Genomic DNA, 12,756 nt, shown 5'->3' with positions numbered 1-12,756 from the left:
CAGGGCTAAGATTGAATCATACTACAACGACTCCGACGCTCGTCTTATGTGGCAGGGCTTGCAAACTATTATAGACTACAAAGGGAAGCACATTCGCGAGCTGCCCAGTGACACAAGCCTACCAAATGAGCTAAATCACTTCTATGCAAGCAACACTGAGGCATGCATGAGAACATCAGCTGTTCCAGGCGACTGTGTGATCACGCTCTCCGTAGCCGACGTGAGTAAATCAAATAAAATCAAAGTCAAATGTATTTATATAGCCCCCAAACAGCAAGCAATGCAGGTGTAGAAGCATGGTGGCTAGGAAAAACTCCCCAGAAAGGCCAAAACCTAGGAAGAAACCTAGAGAGGAACCAGACTATGAGGGGTGGCCAGTCCTCTTCTGGCTGTGCCGGGTGGAGATTATATCAGAACATGGCCAAGATGTTCAAATGTTCATAAATGACCAGCATGGTCAAATACTAATAATCACAGTAGTTGTTGAGGGTGCAACAAGTCAGCACCTCAGGGGTAAATGTCAGTTGGCTTTTCATAGCTGATCATTAAGAGTATCTCTACCACTCCTGCTGTCTCTAGAGAGTTGAAAACAGCAGGTTTGGGCCAGCTAGCACGTCCGGTGAACAGGTCAGGGTTCCATAGTTGCAAGCAGAACAGTTGAAACTGGAGCAGCAGCACGGCCAGGTGGACTGGGGACAGCAAGGAGTCATCATGCCAGGTAGTCCTGAGGCATGGTCCTAGGGCTCAGGTCCTCCGAGAGAAAGAAAGAGAGAATTAGAGAGAGAGCATACTTAAATTCACACAGGACACCAGATAAGACAGGAGAATTGCTCCAGATATGCACAACAGCTTTTTCAAACATTTTAGAGAGGAATGGAAGATTCAATATAGGCCGATAGTTTTTTATATTTTCTAGGTCAAGGTTTGGCAGGCAGCTTAGTCCCAGTGATAAACAAGTCAACATACACAAGGCTGCGGGGCCAGACGGATTACCAGGACGTGTGCTCCGGGCATGTGCTGACCAACTGGCAGGTGTCTTCACTGACATTTTCAACATGTCCCTGATTAATTCTGTAATACCAACATGTTTCAAGCAGACCACCATAGTCCCTGTACCCAAGAACGCAAAGGCAACCTGCCTAAATGACTACAGAACCATAGCACTCACATCTGTAGCCATGAAGTGCTTTGAAAGGTTGGTAATGGCTCACATCAACACCATTATCCCAGAAACCCTAGACCCACTCCAATTTGCATACCGCCCAAACAGATCCACAGATGATGCAATCTCTATTGCACTCCACACTGGCCTTTCCCACCTGGATAAGAGGAACACTTACGTGAGAATGCTATTCATTGACTACAGCTCAGTGTTCAACACCATAGTACCCTCAAAGCTCATCACTAAGCTAAGGATCCTGGGACTAAACACCCTCTGCAACTGGATCCTGGACTTCCTGACGGGGCGCCCCCAGGTGGTGAGGGTAGGCAGCAACACATCTGCCACGCTGATCCTCAACACTGGAGCTCCCCAGGGGTGCGTGTTCAGTCCCCTCCTGTACTCCTTGTTCACCCACGACTGCATGGCCAGGCACGACTCCAACACCATCATTAAGTTTGCAGACGACACAACAGTGGTAGGCCTGATCACCAACAATGGAGGTCAGAGACCAGGCCGGGTGGTACCAGAATAACAAACTATCCCTCAACGTAACCAAGACTAAGGAGATCATTGTGGACTACAGGAAAAGGAGGACCGAGCACGCCCACATTCTCATCGACAGGGCTGTAGTGGAGCAGGTTGAGAGCGTCAAGTTCCTTGGTGTCCACATCAACAACAAACTAGAATGGTCCAAACACACCAAGACAGTCGTGAAGAGGGCACGACAAAGCCTGTTCCCCCTCAGGAAATTAAAAAGATTTGGCATTGGTCCTGAGATCCTCAAAAGATTTTACAGCTGCACTATCGAGAGCATCCTGACGGGTTGCATCACTGCCTGGTATGGTAACTGCTCAGCCTCCGACCTCTAGGTCAGAGGGTAGTGTGTACGGCCCAGTACATCACTGGGGCAAAGCTGCCTGCCATCCAGGACCTCTACACCAGGCGCTGTCAGAGTAAGGGCCAAAAAATTGTCAAAGGCCCCAGCCACCCCAGTCATAGACTGTTCTCTCTATTACCGCATGGCAAGCAGTACCGGATTGCCAAGTCTAGGACAAAAAGGCTTCTCAACAGTTTTTACCCCCAAGCCATAAGACTCCTGAACAGGTAATCAAATGGCTACCCGGACTATTTGCATTGTGTGCCCCCCCACCCCAACCCCTCCTTTTACGCTGCTGCTACTCTCTGTTTATCATATTTGCATAGTCACTTTAACTATACATTCATGTACATACTACCTCAATTGGGCCGACCAATCAGTGCTCCCACACAGTGGCTAACCGGGCTATCTGCATTGTGTCCCACCCACCACCCGTCAACCCCTCTTTTACGCTACTGCTACTCTCTGTTCATCATATATGCATAGTCACTTTAACCATATCTACATGTACATACTACCTCAATCAGCCTGACTAACCGGTGTCTCGCTACTTTTTATAGCCTCGCTACTGTATATAGCCTGTCTTTTTACTGTTGTTTTTATTTCTTTACCCACCCATTGTTCACCTAATACCTTTTTTGCACTATTGGTTAGAGACTGTAAGTAAGCATTTCACTGTAAGGTCTACCTGTTGTATTCGGCACACATGACAAATAAACATTGATTTGATTTGATATGTTTGATCGGGTTCAAGTCCAGCCTCTGGCTGGGCCACTTAAGGACATTCAGAGTTTTGTCCCAAAGCTATTTCTGCGTTGTCTTGGCTGTGTGCTTAGGGTCGTTGTCCTGTTGGAGGGTGAACTTTTGCCTGAGTCTGAGGTCCTGAGCGCTCTGGAGCAGGTTTTCATCAAGGATCTCTCTGTACTTTGCTACGTTCATCTTTCCCTCAATCCTGACTAGTCTCCCAGTCCTTGCCACTGAAAAACACCCCCACAGCATGATGCTGCCACCACCAAACTTCACCGTAGGGATTTTGCCAGGTTTCCTCCAGACGTGATGGTTATCCTTCTGGAATGTTCTCCCGTCTCCACAGAGGAACTCTAGAGCTCTGTCAGAGTGGCCATCGGGTTCTCGGTCACCTTCCTAACCAAGTCCCTTCTCCCTCGATTGCTCAGTTTGGCCGGATGGCCAGCTTAAGGAAGAGTCTTGGTGGTTCCAAACTTCTTCCATTTAAGAATGATGGAGACCACTGTGTTCTTGGGGACCTTCAATGCTGCAGAAATGTTTTGGTACCCTTCCCCAGATCAGTGCCTTGACACAATCCTGTCTCTGAGCTCTATAGACAATTCCTTCGACCTCATGGCCTTTCCAAAATCATGTCCAATCAATTGAAATTACTACAGGTGGACTCCAATCAAGTTGTAGAAAATCTCATGGATGATCAATGGAAACAAGAGACACCTGAGCTCAATTTCAAGTCTCATAGCTAAGGGTTTGAATAATTATGTAAATAAGGTATTTCTTTTTTTACTTGTTATACATTTGCAAACATTTCTTAAAACCTGTCATTATTGGGTATTGTGTGTAGATTGCTGAGGATTTTTTAATTGAATCCATTTTAGAATAGGGCTGTAACGTAACAAAATGTGGAAAAAGTCAAGAGGTCTGAATACTTTCCAAAGGCACTGTATGAATTAACTTATTTTCAAATAATTATCAACATATACAGTGGAAGTCGGAAGTTTACATACACTTAGGTTGAAGTCATTAAAACTTGTTTTTCAACCACTCCACAAATTTTTCGTTACAAACTATAGTTTTTTGCAAGTCGGTTAGGACATCTACTTTGTGCATGACACAAGTAATTTTTCCAACAATTGTTTACAGACAGATTATTTCACTTATAATTCACTGTATCACAATTCCAGTGCGTCAGAAGTTTACATACACTAAATTGACTGTGCCATAAAACAGCTTGGAAAATTCCAGAAAATGATGTCATGGCTTTAGAAGCTTCTTGGCAGACTTTGAGTCAATTGGAGGTGAACCTGTGGATGTATTTCAAGGCCTACCTTCAAACTCAGTGCCTCTTTGCTTGACATCATGGAAAAATCCAAAGAAATCCGCCAAGACCTCAGAAAAAAATGGAGACCTCCACAAGTCTGGAACATCCTTGGGAGCAATTTCCAAATGCCTGAAGGTACCACGTTCATCTGTACAAACAGTAGTACGCAAGTATAAACACCATGGGACCACGCAGCCGTCATACCGCTCAGGAAGGAGTCACGTTCTGTCTCCTAGAGATGAATGTACTTTGGTGCGAAAAGTGCAAATCAATCCCAGAACAACAGCAAAGGACCTTGTGAAGATGCTGGAGGAAACAGGTACAAAAGTATCTATCCACTCAAACGAGTCCTATATCGACATAACCTGAAAGTCCGCTCAGCAAGGTAGAAGCCACTGCTCCAAACGCCATTCAAAAAAGCCAGACTATGGTTTACAACTGCACATGGGGACGAAGATCGTACTTTTTGGAGAAATGTCCTCTGGTCTGATGAAACAAAAATAGAACTGTTTTGCCATAATGACCATTGTTATGTTTGGAGGAAAAAATGGGGAGGCTTGCAAGCCAAAGAACACCATCCCAACAGTGAAGCACGGGGGTGGCAGCATCATGTTGTGGGGGTGTTTTGCTGCAGGAGGGACTGGTGCACTTCACAAAATAGATGGCATCATGAGGATGGAAAAGTATGTGGATATATTGAAGCAACATCTCAAGGCATCAGTCAGGAAGTTAAAGCTTGGTCAGAAATGGGTCTTCCAAATGGACAATGACCCCAAGCATACTTCCAAAGTTGTGGCAACAAAGTCAAGGTATTGGAGTGGCCATCAAAGCCCTGACCTCAATCCTATTAAAAATTTGTTGGTAGAACTGAAAAAGCATGTGCGAGCAAGGAGGCCTACAAACCTGACTCAGGTACACCAGCTCTGTTAGGAGGAATGGGTAATATTCACCCAACTTATTATGGGAAGCTTGTGGAAGGCTACCCGAAACATTTGACCCAAGTTTAACAATTTAAAGGCAATGCTACCAAATACTAATTGAGTGTATGTAACTTCTGACCCACTGGGAATGTGATGAAAGAAATAAAAGCTCAAATAAATAATTCTCTCTACTATTATTCTGATATTTCACATTCTTAAAATAAAGTGGTGATCCTAACTGACCTAAAACAGGGATTTTTTACTCGGATTAAATGTCAGGAATTGTGAAAACTGAGTTTAAATGAATTTGGCTAAGGTGTATATAAACTTCCGACTTCGATATAACTTCACATTAAGGTGTGGAACGTTCACTGGTTTACAAGGAACAATAGCAAGTCTGTTTTGCTCCAGTAGCTGACCTATTTTGAATCTCTTGCACTGCCCACTTCGAAAGTGGATTCCTACTCAACTAAAGTAGAAAGCAACTCCATGACCTGGAAACAGCACGAACTGAGCTAGAATGGGAAATCAATCTCCTGAATAGAAAACAGAATCACTAAAGATAACAATTACATAATTAATAATACACTATTTTTTTTTCACAATGCAACGCTAGCTATTCTCACTTGGAATTTGAAAGGCCTGCACTCTCTTATTAAATGTTCCAGCTGTCTCGATATCCTAGCAAGAAACCATGTTGATGTAGCAATGCTCCAAGAAACACACCTCCTCCAAAAGGACTTGCAAAGAAAAGTTAACCATTTGTACAAACTGGCTGTTTTTTCATCAGCCCCAAACAACACTAAAGGTGTAATCATAATGACACATAAGAATCTCAAAATCACCATCTTGGGTGAAGGCGAAAACCAAGAAGGAAGAATCACTTACCTTAAATGTTTCCATAATGGAAAGAAAATTGCCTTGACTAATGTGTACGCTCCAAATTCATATGAATTTTTATTCTCTGAACAGCATATTAATAGAATTAACTAAATTCCATTTGGTTTTTGGGACAGACATGAATGCCATTTTGGGCATGCGGGAGAAATCATGTAAGAACAACTACAATCCACATGCAACCAAGGCCCTCCATTATATACGCTCTGATTACAACCTCATTGATGCCTGGTGAGCACATAATCCTAAAGCAAAAGATTACACTTTCTACTCAAACAGTCATAAATCATTCTCACAAATCGATGTCATACTGTTATCTACACCTCTGTTGTCTTTAGTCAAGAAAATAGAAATTTGACATGTGAGCTTGTCTGACCACCGAACATACTACTTCCAACTTAAAATGCCATAATCACCTACAATAACCATAAGAGGGCGTTTCAGCATATCATTACTACAAAATCTTACATTCTGTGATCAATTTGAAATTGAACTAAATTAATTAATAATAATACATTTAAAATTTCAGTCGATGACCCCACGGATTCTATGGGATGCCACGAAAGGTTTTATTTCAAAAAAATGCAACTGCATTTGCATCTGGGTTGAATAAATCACAATTAAAAAGATGTGTTAGAGTATTCTCAAGAAACACTCTTTTCAGTCCAGGTTGCTATTACTCTTTCCAAAGTCAAAACATAACTTGATTTATTCATAAGACAGAGATTTGAATTTGCCATCCATCGATTTAGACACAAATCTAATCCAATTTTATTTGTCACCTGCGCCGAATACAACAGGTGTAGACTTTACAGTGAAATGCTTACTTACAAGCCCTTAACCAACGATGCAGTTTTAAGAAAATACTAAAAAAATAAAAAAATATTCAAAGTAAGAGATAAGAAAAACAAACAATTAAAGAGCAGCAGTAAACAATAGCAGGGCTATATACCTGGGGTACCGGAACAGAGTCAACTAGGGTAGCTGGAGTCCTTGACGATTTTTAAGGCCTTCCTCTGACACCACCTGGTATAGAGGTTCTGGATGGCAGGAAGCTTGGCCAAGGTGATGTACTGGGCCATATGCACTACCCTCTGTAGTGCCTTGCGGTCGTAGGCCGAGCAGTTACCATACCAGGCAGTTTTGCAACCCATCAGGAAGCTCTCGATGGTGCAGCTGTAAGATCTTTTGAGGTTCTGAGGACCCATGACAATTTTTTTCAGTCTCCTGAAGGGGAATACGTTTTGTCGTGCCCTCTTCACGGCTGTCTTGTTCTGCTTGGACCGTGTTAGTTTGTTGTTGATGTGGATGCCAAGGAACTTGAAGCTCTCAACCTGCTCCACTACAGCCCTGTCGGGGGCATGCCCTGTCTTTTTCCTGTAGTCCACAATCATTCCCTTTGACTTGATTACGTTGAGGGAGAGGTTGTTGTCCTTGCACCACATGGTCAGGTCTCTGACCTCCTCCCTATAGGCTGTCTCGTTGTCGGTGATCAGGCCTACCACTGTTGTGTCATCAGCAAACATAATGATGGTTTTGGAATTGTGCCTGGCCGTGCAGTCAGGAGTGAACAGGGAGTACAGGAAGGGGCTGAGCACGCACCCCTGAGGGCCCCCCGTGTTGAGGACCAGCGTGGCGGATGTGTTTTACCTACCCCTTTTACCTAAGTCTAGGATCCAGTTGCAGAGGGAGCTGTTTAGTCCCAGGGTCCTTAGCTTAGTGAAGAGTTTTGAGGACACTATGGTGTTGAATGCTGAGCTGTAGTCAATGAATAGCATTCTCACATAGGTGTTCCTTTTGTCCAGGTGGGAAAGGGCAGTGTGGAGTGCAATACCGATTGCATTGTCTGTGAATCTGTTGGTGTGGTATGCAAATTGGAGTGGGTCTAAGGTTTCTGGGATAATGGTGTTGATGTGAGTCATGACCAGCCTTTCAAAGTATTTTGTGGCTACAGATGTGAGTGCTATGGGTCTGTAGTCATTTAGGCAGGTTACCTTAGTGTTATTGGGCACAGGGACTATGGCGGTCTGCTTGAAACATGTTGGTATTACAGACTCAGACAGGGAGATACTTGCCAGATGGTCAGCGCATGCTCGGAGTACATGTCCTGGTAATCCGTCTGGCCCAGCGGCCTTGTGAATGTTGACCTGTTTAAAGGTCTTACTCACATCGGCTGCAGAGAGCGTGATCACACAGCCACCGGGCCATGTACTGGGGCCAAGCTTCCTGCCATCCAGGATTTCTATACTCGGCGGTGTCAGAGGAAGGCCCTAAAAATTGTCAAAGACTCCAGTCACCCAAGTCATAGACTGTTCTCTCTGCTACTGCATGGTAAGCGGTACCGTAGTGTCAAGTCTAGGTCCAAAGGCTTCTACACCCAAGCCATAAGTCTCCTGAACAGCTAATCAAATGGCTACCCAGACTATTTGCATTGTCCCCCACCCCCTCTTTTACGCTGCTGCTACTCTCTGGTTATTATCTATGCATAGTCACTTTAACTCTATCTACATGTACATATTACCTCAATTACCTCACTAACCTGTGCCCCCACACATTGACTCTGTCCCGGTACCCCCTGTATATAGCTTTGCTACTGTTATTTTACTGCTGCTGTTTAACTATTTGTTATTTTTACTTTTATTTTTTACTTATCTATTTTTTCTTAAAACTGCATTGTTGGTTAAGGCCTTGTAAGTAAGCATTTCACTGTAAGGTGTTCGGCGCATGTGACAAATAACATTTGATTTGATGGTCTATTTAACATTTTGTATTCAATTAGGTCCACTACTGCTCAAAATGTTTAATACAGCTGTTCACAAATGTTCATTTGGGAGATATGTGATTACAGCACTAATTTTACTTTTATGTTGTCGTCCTGTCTCGAGACCTTGGACCGTCTTTGCTATTTTTATTATCCAGGCAATTGCCCAGGCAATTCATAAATTGAAAGAAATAACACACATTTCCCACAAATCTACTGATCACTTCATCTCATTATATGCAGACGATAATTTACTATATCTAGACAATTTATCTCAATTACTCCCAAATGCGTTGAAGATCACAGATGAATAAATGATCTGGGCTCTCTATAATATATAAACGACTTTTGGAAAGCTCATATTCTGAGCTAGCCATTAAAAAATATGGTCCACAGATCTAATTGAATCTGAACAACCCTTTAACTCAAACAGAATATGGATAAATATGACTATGGCACCCGGTAATCCGAACAATCAATTTATACAGTTTAAGTTTGTTCACAGACAGTATTTATCCAAGGAAACATTTTACAATTAAATTGGCACCAACTCCTAACTGTTCACTGTGTCTCCTAAATAATATAATGTGGGAGTGCCCTGCAGTTAAATGCTTCTGAGTCAAAGTTACAAAATTAATTTCGAAGTGCGTACATTTAAATATTCAATGCTTTGCATCTATTATGTTACTCAAGGATGATAGCTCCTTGAATCTCTCAATCAATCAGAGAAGATTACTGCTGGCAGGCAGCACTGCTACGAACATGGCTCCCGGTTGGGGTGGGAGGGAGGATTGGGACTGAAGGGGGGCTATGGGTTTAGGTTATCTTTGTATGCATTTCTTTGATTGTTTTTGTACCTGCAACCCACCCTCTGAAAAAAAAGACTGAATTAAAGCTGGTCACAGAAAATGTTTACTTAGCAAAATAGATAGGATCTTGAAACCATGGAAAGGGAAACACCTGTCCATCTATGGGAAAATTACCCTGATTAATTGTCTAGTGATATAGCAGTTTACATATCTATTCATGGCTCTACCGACTCCAGGAGAAGTCATGTGAGCAAATAATAATGAATTTTATTTGGAATGGCAAACCAGATTAAGTTGAATGGGTATATTTATATAATGAATGAGTTTGGATGGTTAAAACTATTAAATATCAAGGCTTTAAAACCCTTTCTTAAAGCTTCTATTTTACCAAAACTGTATCTAAATCCAAACAGGTTTTCCAGTAAGCTACGAAGAGAGGCACATCCGATGTTTAAAACAGGGGCTCTTAGATGTTATACTGAATAAAACCATCCATTTGCGGTGGATTGACAATGGAACCCTGTTTAAAGTATCCCTTTTTTTAAACAAAGCCATACAATTCTAATTTCATCCTCCAGAAGAGGCACAATACATATTACAGCAAATAATATGGCTCAACTCCAATGTACTGATAGTGGATAAACCAATTTTCTTGGAGATAATGGGTAAGGTATGAATGACATTGTAAACAACGACGGTAAAATTTTGTCACACAAGCAATTAATCATAGTGGATGGAGATGTATGCTCAATACAAAATTATAACCAATTCATTGCAGCTCCTCCACATAAATGGAAGAGGCAATTACTTGAAAGAGAAAGGAATGAATTATTTTGTTTTCAACCAATTCGAAATCATAAATGGCTTAAAATGACCAATATACTGAGTATACTATGACCAATGAAATTTGATTTGATTTACAAAACGTTAAGAACACCTGCTCATTCCATGATTTACACTATATATACAAAAGTATGTGGACACCCCTTCAAATTAGTGGAATTGGCTATTTCAGCCACACCCTTTGCTGACTGGTGTAAAAAATAGAGCACACAGCCATGCAATCTCCATAGACAATCATTGGCAGTAGATTGGCCTTACTGAAGAGCTCAGTGACTTTCAACGTTGCACCGTCATAGTATGCCACCTTTCCAACAAGTCAGTTCGTCAAATTTCTGCCCTGCTAGAAATGCCCGATCAACTGTAAGTGCTGTTATTGTGAAATGGAAATGTCTAGGAGCAACAACGGCTCAGCCGTGAAGTGGTAGGCCACACAAGCTCACAGAACGGGACCACAGAACGGGAGTGCTGAAGTGAGTAGTGCGTCTCTCCTCGGTTGCAACACTCATTACCGAGTTCCAAACTGCCTCTGATAGCAACATCAGCACAAGAACTGTTCATCGGGAGTGTCATGAAATGGGTTTCCATGGCCGAGTAGCCGCACTCAAGCCTGAGATCACCATGTGCAATGCCAAGCGTCAGCTGGAGTGGTTTAAAGCTCGCCACTATTGGACTCTGGAGAAGTGGAAACGCATTCTCTGGAGTGATGAATCACGCTTCACCATCTGGCAGTCTGACGGACGAACATGGGTTAGGCGGATGCCAGGAGAACGCTACCTGCCCAAATGCATAGTGCCAACTGTAAAGTTTGGTGGAGGAGGAATAATGGTCTGGGGCTGTTTTTCATGGTTCGGGCTAGGCCCCTTAGTTCCAGTGAAGGGAAATGTTAACGCTACTGCATACAATGAGATTCTAGATGATTCTGTACTTCCAACTTTGTGGCAACAGTTTGGGGAAGGCCCTTTCCTGTTTCCTGTGACATTGCCATCGTGCACAAAGCGAGGTCCATACTTGTATTTTTTATTGAACCTTTATTTAACTAGGCAAGTCAGTTAAGAACAAACTCTTATTTACAATGACGGCCTACCGCCTGACCTCAACCCCATCGAACACCTGGCCTAATCGCCCAACATCAGTGCCTGACCTCACTAATGCTCTTGTGGCTGAATGGAATCAAGTCCCCGCTCCAATGTTCCAACATCTAGTGGAACTATACCGTGTAAAATTCAAGAAAGTTAGGAACAGATTTTCAATGTCCTAATACCATGGCACCGGGTTTATGAACTGACATAGAAAATAACAATTGACGCATCTATCCGTTCTTTTCAATTTAAGCTATTATATAAAATTCTTACTATAAAAAAAGTATCAGAATATGGGGCATTGAACAGTCAGCCCTGTGCAGACTCTGCCACAAGGAAACAGAATCAATAGAGCATCTCTTTTGGTACTGCCTTCTGTGGCTTGTTTTTGGAGTCAGGTCCCGGAATCGTTGTCATGTCATAATATCAGGGCGCGGTTGGACCTGCAAACTGTATTGTTGGGGATTTGAAGGACCACATTCAGTCAATTGGAAATATAATTGTGCTCTTGGGTAAAATGTTTATTTTTGGGGCAATTTCAGCAGAAATGTTGCAGATGGGGAGGTTCAAGTCCCTAGTGAGACACCATGGTAGAATGTAGGGATGTATTGCAAGAGGAAATTGTAGAATGATAATTTACTGGGAAAGATGGGTTGAACTGTGGCTATCAGAATGTTGGAATTAATGAGTGTGGGAATAAATATATACACAGTATAAATGTTTGAGGTCCTTCAATCAGGGGTAAGGGTGGGGATGTGATTATTGTATGTTTTGCTTTTAGTTATTTATGTTTTCTATTTTGGTTTTATGCTGTGATCGGTGTGTGCTGGTCCTGGTCGTTATTGGTGCGATTGCTTCCGTCGGGTTAGGCTTGGTCCTTCTCGGCCTTGGAAAATGTCTTTGGGCCGGGGGCGGGGACAGGGGCTTCGACACACCGGCATCTCGGAGTGGGGTGGGGTGGCGGCGAGTGCCCCCCACGGACAAGAGAAGCCACTTATGGGAGAGACCATTCATATTGTCTTTGTATTGTATTGAGTTGATGTTGTTTTAATACAAATAAATAAACATAGCTGGGAGCTTTCCTCCCATCTTGATCAATTGTTTATTGTTAATAACTTTGAAAAGCTATCTCAACCTATTTTAATTTTTTTAATCCTCTTTGGAAACAAACTGTAAAAGAAAAAGCTGAGATTCCTTCCCCATTCTGTTTGTATTATTAACACTAATTACCATACTAATTACTGTACTTTCTGCTGATATCCAAATTACAGTTTTAATTAAGTCAGGGTGTCCTAAACTCGGTCCCGGGGGCCCACCCTGGGTGCACGTTTTGGTTTTTGCCC

Source organism: Oncorhynchus mykiss, chromosome 1 (genome assembly GCF_013265735.2).
Source record: "Oncorhynchus mykiss isolate Arlee chromosome 1, USDA_OmykA_1.1, whole genome shotgun sequence".
Taxonomy (NCBI): Eukaryota; Metazoa; Chordata; class Actinopteri; order Salmoniformes; family Salmonidae; genus Oncorhynchus; species Oncorhynchus mykiss.
This window is presented reverse-complemented; position numbering follows the sequence as displayed.